The sequence below is a fragment of the Mus caroli genome, unplaced genomic scaffold, assembly GCF_978045245.1.
Source record: "Mus caroli unplaced genomic scaffold, Mus_caroli_1 scaffold_9, whole genome shotgun sequence".
Taxonomy (NCBI): domain Eukaryota; kingdom Metazoa; phylum Chordata; class Mammalia; order Rodentia; family Muridae; genus Mus; species Mus caroli.
Window position 1 is genome coordinate 63771573 of NW_028227264.1, and position 12564 is coordinate 63784136.

Consider the following 12564-nt stretch of genomic DNA (forward strand, 5'->3'; position numbering starts at 1 on the left):
TTTTAATTATAATACACTATAATAATATAATGATCCTGTCAACCTCCAGGGTGTGGAATGCTCTTTTCTGGACCAAATGAACACACAAAAAAACAATATATACTAGCATAAAAGAACAAATATATATATATTGTTATGCCTGGCTTTTTTTATGTGGATGGTGAGAACTGAATTAAACTAGGATCTTTGTGCTTGAAAACAAAATTGCCTGAGTTATCTCCCCTACTCTCTGCTTATTTTTTGTTTGCTTTTTCCATAAGAATATTTTATTTTCTTTTAGGTGTATTTAATTCATCTCATCATTTAAATTATTATTTTAAATATACTTTTATATATTTTATTCAAACATAAGTTACATTATTCACTACAGAATTCTAATATTTTGTCTGTGGGTAGTCTTGATAGAGTCTCCTGGTTCTTGTGCTTTCTAAAATGCTATGTAATAGGGTCACTTTAGACTGAGATTGTTATCTTCTCCACATCCCAGCGAGCATCCCTTGTGTTTGGTTGGAAAGGATCTCTTTAGGGAGCTTTTGCATTTGATTCATCCTGAATTCCAGCTAAGATTAAATACTATGAGAAATTTTATCATTAAGGTTTGGAAACAATAAAAACATCTAAAATAAAATTAAAATAAATAAATAAACTGTATGTCAAAAATCAACCAATGTAGATGTTATCAGTTATAGAGGATATAAAGTTAAGAATAAAGGTGACTATATTCCTGTTCCCAGAATGAATTAGGAATGCTGTTAAATAATCAAAACAGGGGACTAGATATATGACTCACCAGTTTAGAGCACTGTCTGTTTTTCCGGAGCACCCAACCTTAACTTTCTGTCAACCTCCAGGGTGTAGAATGCTCTTTTCTGGACCCAATGGACACACATACAACATATGGTCAAACGTAAACATGAATAAAATTTAAATAACATCCAAACACTGACATTTTATACTACATTATATATTGATATCTCATTAGCAAGATGTATATATGTATGTATATGTGACTTTGTGGGGTTTTCTTCTCGGTGTAACTTGATTTGCAAAGTTTGATAGGCTAGCAAAAACCAATCCTGTGTGCATGCATGTGTGTGAGTGTAAGCGTGTGTGTGTGTGTGTGTGTGTGTGTGTGTGTGTGTGTGTGTGTACATAAGATAGGAATTTCTCATTTAGGTTTAGCAGGTAAAAACTAAGGGCTATTCTTCATGCACACATAAATCCTGTTGAGAAAGTTTTTATTATGATGAAATAATAATCATAATCACTTTATCATATCATTTTTAAATAAGGCTTAGAAAGCAATGAAGCTATGCAGAGGGGAAAAGAGGGGAGAATGATTACATTCTCCAGCAGAGATTCATTGCAGTGGCTGGTGGGAGTGGACATAAATGGAGGACTGGAGGCATTTGGAAGCAGGGGTAGTGCAGAGAGGGAGGCCTGGAAAGTAGAAGTGAGATAAAGGACAATGAAAGAGCTTATTTGTTGACATTTTCAGTTAATGACAAAATCAGTATAAAATACAACTGGAAAGAGAGAAAGAGAGAAAGAGAGAAAAAGAGAAAGAAAGGAAGGACAGAAGGAAGGAAGGAAGGAAGGAAGGAAGGAAGGAAGGAAGGAAGGAAGGAAGAAAGGAAGAAAGAAAGAAAGAAAGAAAGAAAGAAAGAAAGAAAGAAAGAAAGAAAGAAAGACAGACAGACAGACAGACAGACAGAAAGAAAGAAAGAAAGAAAGAAAGAAAGAAAGAAAGAAAGAAAGAAAGAAAGAAAGAAAGAAAGATGGAGAGCTTGGATGGTTAGAGGCATATGCCAGACAATTTGAAAAGGAGAACAACCAACTAAGAAAAAATATGTCAAAATTAAAAGACCTAAGAAATAGTTCCATGCTATGAGACAAGGCAAATAGCTTAAAGGATGTCATCATCAACGGAAATAATAAACCAGAGTTTATATCAAACTGTAAGCCGGAGGCTGCAACAAAACCTTTGTGATCCCACAGGTGAAATTATATTGCTATTGCTGACATGACCTAAAAGAAGGATTTTCTGAAACTGAGTGTGAACTTGCTTACATGAATTGACATGCTACTTTTGAGGGTCAGGAGAATTACCCTATACAAATATCAAAGCTTAAAACTTCACAATTTTTAAGGAATAGAACTGGTGATCCCAACTTGACTCATTTTTTATATACAAGCATATCTCATATGTACAATAACAAAACTTATTTAGACATGGCAAATAGATACAGAGTAGGTCTTGTTGAATAGGAGGATTGGGCAGATGGCTAGTTTTATATCTGAATGGTAGTAATTATAAGTATCAGAAATTTCAAAAACAATTTCAGTGACAATTTTATAAACAGAATGTCCAGAATCCAGGAAGGGTATACTACATAAAAGAGAGCATTTGCTGCACAGGTTTCACGTATTCAACTTGCATGTCTTTTAACTCTGAACATTTTATGTAATATTTAGATAGGATCTAGACAGGCAGCTCTACATGTGTTTAGACACTGAGGCATAAGGTACCAAAAGCACTAGAATCAAATTAAGATAATAGTTGGTATTTTTTTGTTTGGTTGGTTTTGTTGGGATTTTGGTTTGTTTGTTTGTTTTGTTTTGTTTGTTTTTTTATCATTCCAAGGACTTGAACATGAACTGAGTGTGAGACACATTCCAGATAAGCACAGGAAGAAGAGACAGGAGGACTCAAAGATAGCCAATCACTCTGGAGCTTAGTCCTGCCTCTCCAAGTCATATGGTCAGCCAGGTTCCAGAGACTCATGATGTCTTCCTTATTCGTAATTATCTAGAGACCTGGGATCAAACACTCTCTTAAATGCCTAGTCCTGTAAGTGTCTCCTACTACCAACCATCTGGTCCTTCAGGGCTATCAAGAATGGGTGAGGGTTAGTTAACAGTGTGTGCATATGTGTAAGTTACTAGAACAGGAGTTCATTTTTACAAAGCAGACTGTAAGTCTGTCTATAACAGAGAACATAGAAGGGTCCTTATCAATCCCTCCTGCCTCCTGCCTCCTGCCTCCTGCCTCCTGCCTCCTGCCTCCTGCCTCCTGCCTCCTGCCTCCTGCCTCCTGCCTCCTGCCTCCTGCCTCCTGCCTCCTGCCTCCTGCCTCCTGCCTCCTGCCTCCTGCCTCCTGCCTCCTGCCTCCTGCCTCCTGCCTCCTGCCTCCTGCCTCCTGCCTCCTGCCTCCTGCCTCCTGCCTCCTGCCTCCTGCCTCCTGCCTCCTGCCTCCTGCCTCTTGCCATGCCTTCCATTTCCTTTTCTTTTCGTCAAAGCCCTTACTATTTTTCCATGAGGCATTTTAAGTCTTGGAGAAGGGCAGTGTGTGATATTTTCACACATGATATTTTTAGATACACACATGATGCTTCAAATTCAAAAGAGAGCCAATTACAATAACATCTTCCTTCTTTAAAATTATCATGCTCTCAAGGACTTAGACATTAGGGACCAGAGTTGAGGAGTAAATAAATGAGGACTCCATCTTCAATAACCTTTAAGCCTGAACATTTCCAATTAGCTCCCTAAGAATATCTACAGAGAACCCATGTATTCAGATTCTCTCTTTCTGCACAACAATGTACACAAGGATCTCTAACTACAGCTTTGAAAATAAAGGTTAGTTAGCACCATCGTCCAAATGAAAACTGATCACATGTCAATATGAGGACTCCTGGCATAATGGATCATATTTCCATAACAAGGGCTTTAGTACCACAAATAGTAACAAGTGAAAAATGCTGAGTAAATATCCAGCTATGTGAAGAAAGTAGTGGTGGAGATTTTTTTTTTAACTAAAAAAAGTTCATACAATGTACTCTGATCACAATTTTTCTTCCCCCAACTCCTCCCAGAGCCTCCTCAAATCCCCATTCACTCAACTATTCATTCCCTGTCTCTCTCTGTCTCTCTCTCTCCCTCCCTCCCTCTCTCCCTTCCACCCCTATCTCTCTTAAGAGAGATTTTTCATAAGCAAAGCTGATATAAGAGGCCCATGGAGGCTTCAGGAAATGTGAATGACCTGGCTTATCATTCTCTCTTCTAAGAAGAGCCAGTTTGAAGTCCGTTCATAGAGAAACATGCACTAATGGCCAGAGAATGTTCTGCCGACTGTTAGCAAAGTGGTCATTTTCATCCTGAACATAGGCAACTTAGCATTCTCATTTTGAGTGATTGTGAAAATCACACATAATGACTCTCCTTTCCATTTGGCAAAAAAAAAAAAAAAAAGTGAATTTTAAACCGCTGTTTCCTATTTGTCTCTATGGGTTTCCTTTTCCCTTTGAAAGCCAGGTAAGGGTTAATTTAATTTGGCAGCTGGTGACGAAATGTTTGTAAATTATTAGGATCAGCTTAATCAAAATTTAACTTGATATAACTGGATTCCAAAGTAATAAAGCTAGAAATTCATAACAATTTTATATCATTTACATATCTCTCCTTGGTGCGGAACTAAGATTCCTCCTCACGCCATTAGTTATTTAAGGCACAATTTGGGAGACAGATGATATATTTTGAAATATTATCAGTAATCTATAAATGTATTCCTTCCACAAGTTTATGAGCCTTTTGTGTGGGGAGTCCATCTTTGTGGATTCACCCCCACAGACAATTAAATATTGTCTGATATAGTTAAATCTCACAATCTCAGTGCAAGTATATTTGTATAGTAATATTAACAGAGCTTATGGCATAGTTGGTGTGAAGACATGAGGCAAATGTCAAGACTTGATGCATCATGAAGATAATAGACTTTAGAGTCTACTGTGTCCATTATGATTAAGGTCTGTTAAGGTATATTATCAGATAGGCCACTACCCATAAAAGACATTGAATGGTTTTTGGCTTTCAAGCCCTGCATATCCCATTAGGTAATTAACATGTTTGTGATCATAACTTCTCTACTATGTGTGAACTGATATTTGGGGTAGTAAAAATAAACATTGTAAATCATATCTATATTTTTCTTCTTTAAAATGTATTTACTGTCTGCTAGTAACTTTAACAAAGCATATGAATTTATCTCTTAACTCAATCCTAGCATAGTTGCTTCAGTAAGGCAAAACCTTGCCCAGGGTCAATTTAATTATTGTGATTTTCTTTTCATTGTGCTTTGTTATGGATAGACAAAGTATATGAGGAGCAAGCCAGATGCCATGAGGTATAGAAGTCAAGATTATACCCTGTTCATTGTCATCTTACAAGAATGCAGTTTATGATTCACGTGTATGTCTTGCTTCTTTCATGGAAGAAATGCTTTAAAGCTCTAGTGGTTAATTCTGATGGTCAACTTAATATGATATAGAGTACACTAGTCTTTAAGTCATGAATCTGTGTAAGTCTATGAAGGCATTTCCAGACTGAAGAAAGAAAACTTTTCTTCACAATAGAGAGTAATTTTGGAAGGGTAGCTTTCGTGGTGTGTACATGCTTGGCCCAGGGAGTGGAACTATTAGAGGGTGTGACCCTGTTGGAGTAGGTGTGGCCTTGTTGGAGCAGGTGTGTCACTGTAGCTTTAAGACCCTCATCCTAGCTGCCTGGATGTGAGTATTTTGCTAGCAGCCTTCAGATGAAGATGTAGAACTCTCAGCTCCTCCTGCACCATGCCTGCCTGGATGCTGCCATGCTTGATGATAACCTGTAAGCCATCCCCAAACAAATGTTGTCCTTATGAGAGTTGCCTTGGTCAAGGTGTCTGTTTACAGCAGTAAAACCCTAACTAAGACAGTGGACCAGGTATAAAGAGGTCCCAGAAAGGCATGCTGTTGTCTTCTGTCCCACCTATACTTTTTTCGGATGAGTATGTCTTAGTTACTCTCCTATTGCTGTGAAGGCATCATGACCAGAGCAACATACAGAAGAAAGAGTTAAATGGGACTTATGCTTTCAGAGGATTAGTCCATAACCACCATGGCACAGAGCCTGGTAGCAGGCTGATAGGCATGATGCTGGAACATGAGATACAAAGAAAGAGTTAACTCTGAGTGATGTGGGTATTGACAGCTCAGAGCCCATGCCCAGTGACATCCCTTCTTTAACAAGGCCACAGCCCCTAATCCCTCCCAAACAATTCCAGAAACTAAAGACCAAACATTCAATCATACGAGCTATTGAGGGCGATTCTCATGCTAACCACCACAGTTTACCCACTGTTGCTGCTTTTCCTGTTATCTTCCATTGCTCTTTTAATGCAGTTTCTTTGGCTTTCAATATATACTGTAAAACACTGTAAAAAATCCCCAGGCCTTCAGTGGCAAATTAGGACTATGGGGGTACTTGTGTCCTCACCTTCTCTGATGTGTAGAAGGCCATTATAGGGACTACCCATTCCCTACTACATAAGCAACTTTGGTAAGTTCTCTTTTTGTTGTTGTTATATATGTACTTTCTATTCATTCTGTTACTCCAGAGTACATTGGTAAATGATGAATTTTAGCGTCTGTTAAAGAAGTGACTGGAGAGACATAGAGATGAAACAGTACAGTGCTAAATGACCCTTCTTGGTGTTTCAAACCACACCTGAAGTCAAAGCTTTTACCAAATGATTCATATATGTTCTCTATTAAAATGCCATTTTGCTTAAGGTACATCAAGTTGTGCTTTTAATTATTCACAACTGATTTTTTTTCCATTTTACTCACTAATACAATGCCATGTTTAAATGTAGTCAATTTAAGCAAGGTCCTTAAAGTCTTTGGCTTATGATTAAGTGTAACAGGATTCTGATTAAGAACACCTGCTATGAGGCGCTTGGCTGTGTCAAGATGAAGCTGAACATCTCCTTCCCCACCACGGGCTGTCAGAAGCTCATCGAGGTGGATGACGAGCACAAACTCCGCACCTTCTATGAGAAGCACATGGCCATGGAAGTAGCTGCTGATGCTCTTGGTGAAGAGTGGAAGGGTTATGTGGTCCGGGTCAGCGGTGGGAATGACAAGCAAGGTTTTCCCATGAAGCAAGGTGTTCTGGCCCATGGCAGAGTGCGCCTGCTGTTGAGTAAGGGGCATTCCTGTTACAGACCAAGGAGAACTGGAGAGAGGAAGAGCAAGTCTGTTCGCTGATGCATCGTGGACACTAATCTCAGTGTTCTCAACTTGGTTATTGTAAAGAAAGGAGAGAAGGATATTCCTGGACAGACAGATACTACTGTGCCTCGTCGGTTGGGACCTAAAAGCGCTAGTAGAATCCGAAAGCTTTTTAATCTCTCCAAAGAAGATGATGTCCGCCAGTATGTTGTCAGGAAGCCCTTATACAAAGAAGGTAAGAAGCCCAGGACCAAAGCACCCAAGATTCAGCGTCTTGTTACTCCACGAGTCCTGCAACACAAACGCCAACGTATTGCTCTGAAGAAGCAACGCACTAAGAAGAACAAGGAGGAGGCTGCAGAATAAGCTATACTTTTGGCCAAGAGAATGAAGGAAGCCAAAGAAAAGTGCCAGGAACACATTGCCAAGAGACATAGGCTGTCCTCGCTGAGAGCTTCTACTTCTAAGTCTGAGTCCGGTCAAAAATGAGTCTTTAAGAGCAACAAATAAATAATGACCTTGAATCTTAAAAAAAAAAAAAAAAGAACACCTGCTATTACAATCAAATAAAGGGCCTCAAACCCACATTATTAAGAAGTGCAAGGCACCTTCTCTAGTCTCATTTGTAGTCATTTTTTTCTTTAGGCAGTAGATATAAAATTTGCACTTGTTAAACCTCAGCATTCTCTGTATCCAAATTGTTTCTTAAACACAAGATACCTATGTTTCATTAAAAACTCTTGAAATATATTATTTTGTGTATTGTGGGTGGGGGAGTGTTCACACACATGTACTATCTCATTAATGTGATGGTCAGAGACAATGTTCAAGATTTGATTGTTTTCTTCCATCAAGTGAGTTCCAGGAATGGAGCTCTGGTCCACAGCCTTTGATGCAAGTATCCTTGCCCACTGATCCATCTCGTGGTCCATTTTCACTCTATGTTATGTCATGGCCTGAGGGTTTGAGCCAAAGAACTGTGAAAGCCAAATTGACACACTGTGGTGAGAAAAAAAAAATGGAATTTGAAATCAAATACATGGAAGAGTAACTTTCAATAATGCCTAATGGATGTATGGATATAAGTGTTTCAGGTCATTTGCTTTAATTTAGTGTTCTCCTTTATTAAATGCAGATAAAATATTGTATGAGCTGCTTATCAGCTGTGTTGAGCATGATTGTTAAAGTAGGCACTGAATTTGATATCTGTTCTGTTTTATTATTTGGGTTTAATTAGTCACTTCATTAATTACATCTCAGTTTCCCACCTGATTAATACAAATAACTTTCAGTTGAAGGAAGAAATCAAAAGTGAGGGTGTTGTATCACAACCCCTACAGAACTTCCAGTAACAAGATATGATCCCCTGTCAGAGACCTCCACTCATCAAAATTCCTATCCTTCACAGCTACAGAAAAGAATTTAAGAGTCAGTAGAAAACAAGACTTACCAGTTTATTTACTAGATAGAGAGAGATAGAATATGCTTCAGATTTAAGCTGAAGTGTTTAAAGAGGAAGAAATATTAGGAAAAACTACACACTCAGAATCTGGGTATGGATCTCAGAGTCATACCTCAGTGCCTTAAAAAGAGCTTATGTATAAGGGCTATTAGTACTGCTTAGAGGATAAAGTGGCTTGCCACCAAGTCTTAGAAACTGATTTTAAACCCTACAGTATTCGTGTTAGAATGGAAAAAGAAACTCTCTCAAGTTGTACTTTGTGGCACATATGCATGTATAAACAAACACATACACACACACACACACACACACTATATATATATATATATATATATCATGTGTGTATATTATACATGCATACATATAATGTATGCATATTATATATGCATGCATTTAATATGCATGTATGTATATTATAGATACATTATATATAATGCACACATATACATGTATATATACACACAAATGTTAGTTTCATAGGTATGGAGTAAGGATGTTTAAGATAAAGCAGCAAAAGAAACCTTTGAGGAGACAAACTCCTAGTCAAGAACATAGGATCTCTGGTCTGGATGGAGAGAAACCAAATAATGCCTGGGTAGAATCAATGACCTGACTAAGGGACAACCCCTATGAATCACCATAAGCCATACTAAATAGATAAGTAGTCAGTCACATTACTCCTTAAATGAGATTCTATGTTTTTCCTTCTGAGAATTCCTACCCTTTCAACAGTCTATAAGCTACATGAAAGTGCATAGGTCTTTCTGTCTGCCTACAACTTTTAGTCATCTAACTCTTCCTTTATCTTTTTGCAGTTTTTCCAGACATAACTATCCTCTCTCTGTTACTTTGAATTTCCTTACTGAGTCTTTAAAGCCCCAGCTCCCACCCTCATCATATGGCTGCTACTTCATCATGAAGATAACTTTCAACCTACCTCAAATAAAAAAAGTTGTGTTTTTATTTTTGTTTTTCCTATTCTCTTCCTCCAGGAAGTTGCCCAGGTATGTTTTCCTGTTAAACCCTAATAAAGTTATCCTGGAGATACATTTTGATTCTTTTCTTAAATTATTTTATTGATAAGACCAACAACCCTAACTAGTGCTGTGTTCTCCAGTGTCATCTGGTAACCAGTATTTATAAAACAAAGTAATGAAATTCATCATTTGTATAGAAAAAACACATACAATATCTATATAAAATCTTAGGATATATACAGCAAGAGGACAGCTTAGGAAGAGAAGATTTCAACATAAAAAAATATAAATAAATAAGTTAACTCTACCATGACTTTAGCAGAAAGATCTGTAGTCCTAATGCCATGAAAGATGAGACTGGGGATCATGATTTTGAGGCCAACTGGTGCTAATCAGGAGTTCTGAGGTCAGCCTTAGGCTTGTTACTGCTGTATTGGAACATTTGACCAGAAACAACTTGGTAAGGATAGGGTACGCTTGACTTACATTTTCCATGTCATGGTCCTTTGAGAGAAACCAAACAGGAAGTAAAACCAGCTGGAACCTGGAGACAGGAGCTGATGTAAAGGTCATGGAGAAGTGCTGCTCATTGGCTTGCTTTCCATGACTTGCTCAGCCTACTTTCTTATAGAGTCCTGAACCCAGGATCTCCTTCCAGCCCAAAGTTTTTACCACCCACAATAGGATGAACCTGTCCTCATCAATCACTTATTAAGAAAATGCCTCTAGGCCTGTCTACAGCATGATTTTATGGAGGCGTTTTCTTAACTGAGATTTTATCCTCTCAAATGACTCTAGACTGTGTCAAGCTTACATAAAAAAATCTAGTCCACTATCTAAACAATCACACAGCACAGAATTTTCTCACAATTTAAAGAACCCACTAAGTCTGCTCTTAGAAATCTAGAGACCTCTTAACAAGTGTTTTCCATATAATTCAATAGATTGATCATATATTCCATAGAAGGATAATCTTTTTAAAAAGGAAATCATTTAGAGTTCTCCTAATTCATTGTTTAAAATAAATTTTGTCAGACAAAGGTAATTAGGCTAGGGAGAAATTATTTTAAGGGTATTTCCATAGGAAAGCAAAGCCAGAACTCAGTTTGTTCTCAGCTCCAAAAAAACCCCAAAGGACTCAGAGTTCTAAGAGCTGGAGTACAAAGAATCATAAACTACCAGTGGTTACTAATTGCCCTTGCTCAAAGGAAAATTAAATCTCATTCCGTCTTCCTGTCAGGAGGGAGGTTTTTACAATGTGGACTTAGCAACATAGAGAGACTGTCCCACTATCCCACAGAGATTTGGAATGTTTTCTCTGTCCCCCTATGATTACACTTCAAAGTATTGGCCCTCAGGACCTTGAGCAAAATATTTCTGACTTGTAACCCTTCCAAAGAGCTTTACAAAATTACATCTCAAAGAGGAACAAACAGAATTTTGATCACCAATTTTTAAGTGGTCTAAGGAAGGAAAGATCAGGAACCTAAAGTCAAAACAGGCCCAAGGTGTGATCAGAGATCACTAAGGTCTTCTTGGGCAGCACTTCATAAGGAAAAATACCATTATTGGTTATTTATTAAGTAGCTACTTTGATTTTGCTAATCTATCAGGACATCAAGACTGGACCCCTCCTTTACAGCCCACAGCTGATAAAACAAAGGAAAGAAGCACCATGCCTTTTAATTACTGTTCACAGTAACAGAATTTGAGTCATGATTACAGTCCTGGAAAGAGATAAAACATTCTGAACTGAGTCAGTCTTTCATGATTCCATGTCTATACTTGGCTTCAGGATCCCTAAGCCTTTTATATAGTACAATAGGAGTCTTTCTGATAAAGAATCTAAATGAGCCTGCCAATCACCTGCAGAGGGCAGAGATACCTTAGACAATAGTATAAGAAGTGCTTAAAGTGTGGCTGTGGAGAGTGGTCTCTGGCTGTTGTCTACTTGCACTTGAGTGTATATTCTATGCTGCTCTGTAAGGAATTTTGCCTATTTTATGCAACACACAATATTCCCATGTTTCATATCAATTGTAGCCCACCCTGCAGTTGACTTTGCTATACAGATGAGAATGATCTTAAATTTCTGATGTTACTGTCTTCATCTCCTCAGCACCTGAGGTATAGGCATGGGTTACAGTGTCTAGACGTGGTGCTGGCAACTCAGGGTTTTATGCATGTGAGATAAGAACTCTATTCACTGAACTGTATCGCTAGTCTTTGTAGGAATCATTTTAAGAAACAACATAAGATCATAAAACCAAAGAGGCCAAAGGTCCTGGTGAGAGTTTTATATTTGAATTATAATAATAGTTAAAATGATGGGTGCTTGCTACATAAATGAGCAGGTGTTTCTCAGCCTATTTTCCCAGGTGATTAGAATTTGAAGAAATTATTACAGTTTAAGATTTACTAGGAATGTCAACTTCAGGGAGAATGAAGAAAAGAGAAAAGAAACAGGAAAGAAGGGTGAGCCAGTCTGCAGGAATACCGAATGTTCTTTGTAGCATGGAGTTGGCTAATTGCTCAAGGTAGAATCTAGAGGAATTAAATGAAATGTTGAGATTGGGAGAACAAAAAGATATCTTAAAGGCAATCCTTGATGACTACTGTTCACCACTGGTATCAATTCTCTTTCTGCTCTCTGTCACATCTCCAGATTTTCCTTGATAGACTGCAAAAGCCCAGTAAGGCGTAAGGAGAAGCATAGTAATCTCTGGACCAGTTAGGAGTGTGAGTGGTAAGGGTAGGAAGAATGCAACTTATTTCTGTAAGCAAACTTCCTCTATACATACAGAAAAAAAAAAAAACAAACAAAAAAACAAACCACCTGCCACTGCTTTGAAAGACCCAGCTGCCAGGAGAACTAAATTGAGAAAGAAGGAGTTGGAGTTGTAACAAGTGTTCTAGGGCCAACTGAGCAGACATATGGAAACTTGTAAAGTTAGGTTTATAATTTACACTACAGAATGGTTAAGTTTTAATCAGAGTATGAAGTCTAAAGTGTGTGTGTATATATATATATATATATATATATATATATATGTACATATATATATGTGTGTGTGTG

The 12564-nt window shown here is 37.8% G+C and overlaps 1 pseudogene; it reads left to right on the forward strand.

Moving 5' to 3' along the window:
* The first annotated feature begins 6782 nt into the window (after positions 1–6782).
* Positions 6783–7596, forward strand: LOC110303966 (small ribosomal subunit protein eS6 pseudogene; annotated as a pseudogene).
* The last annotated feature ends 4968 nt before the right edge of the window (positions 7597–12564 follow it).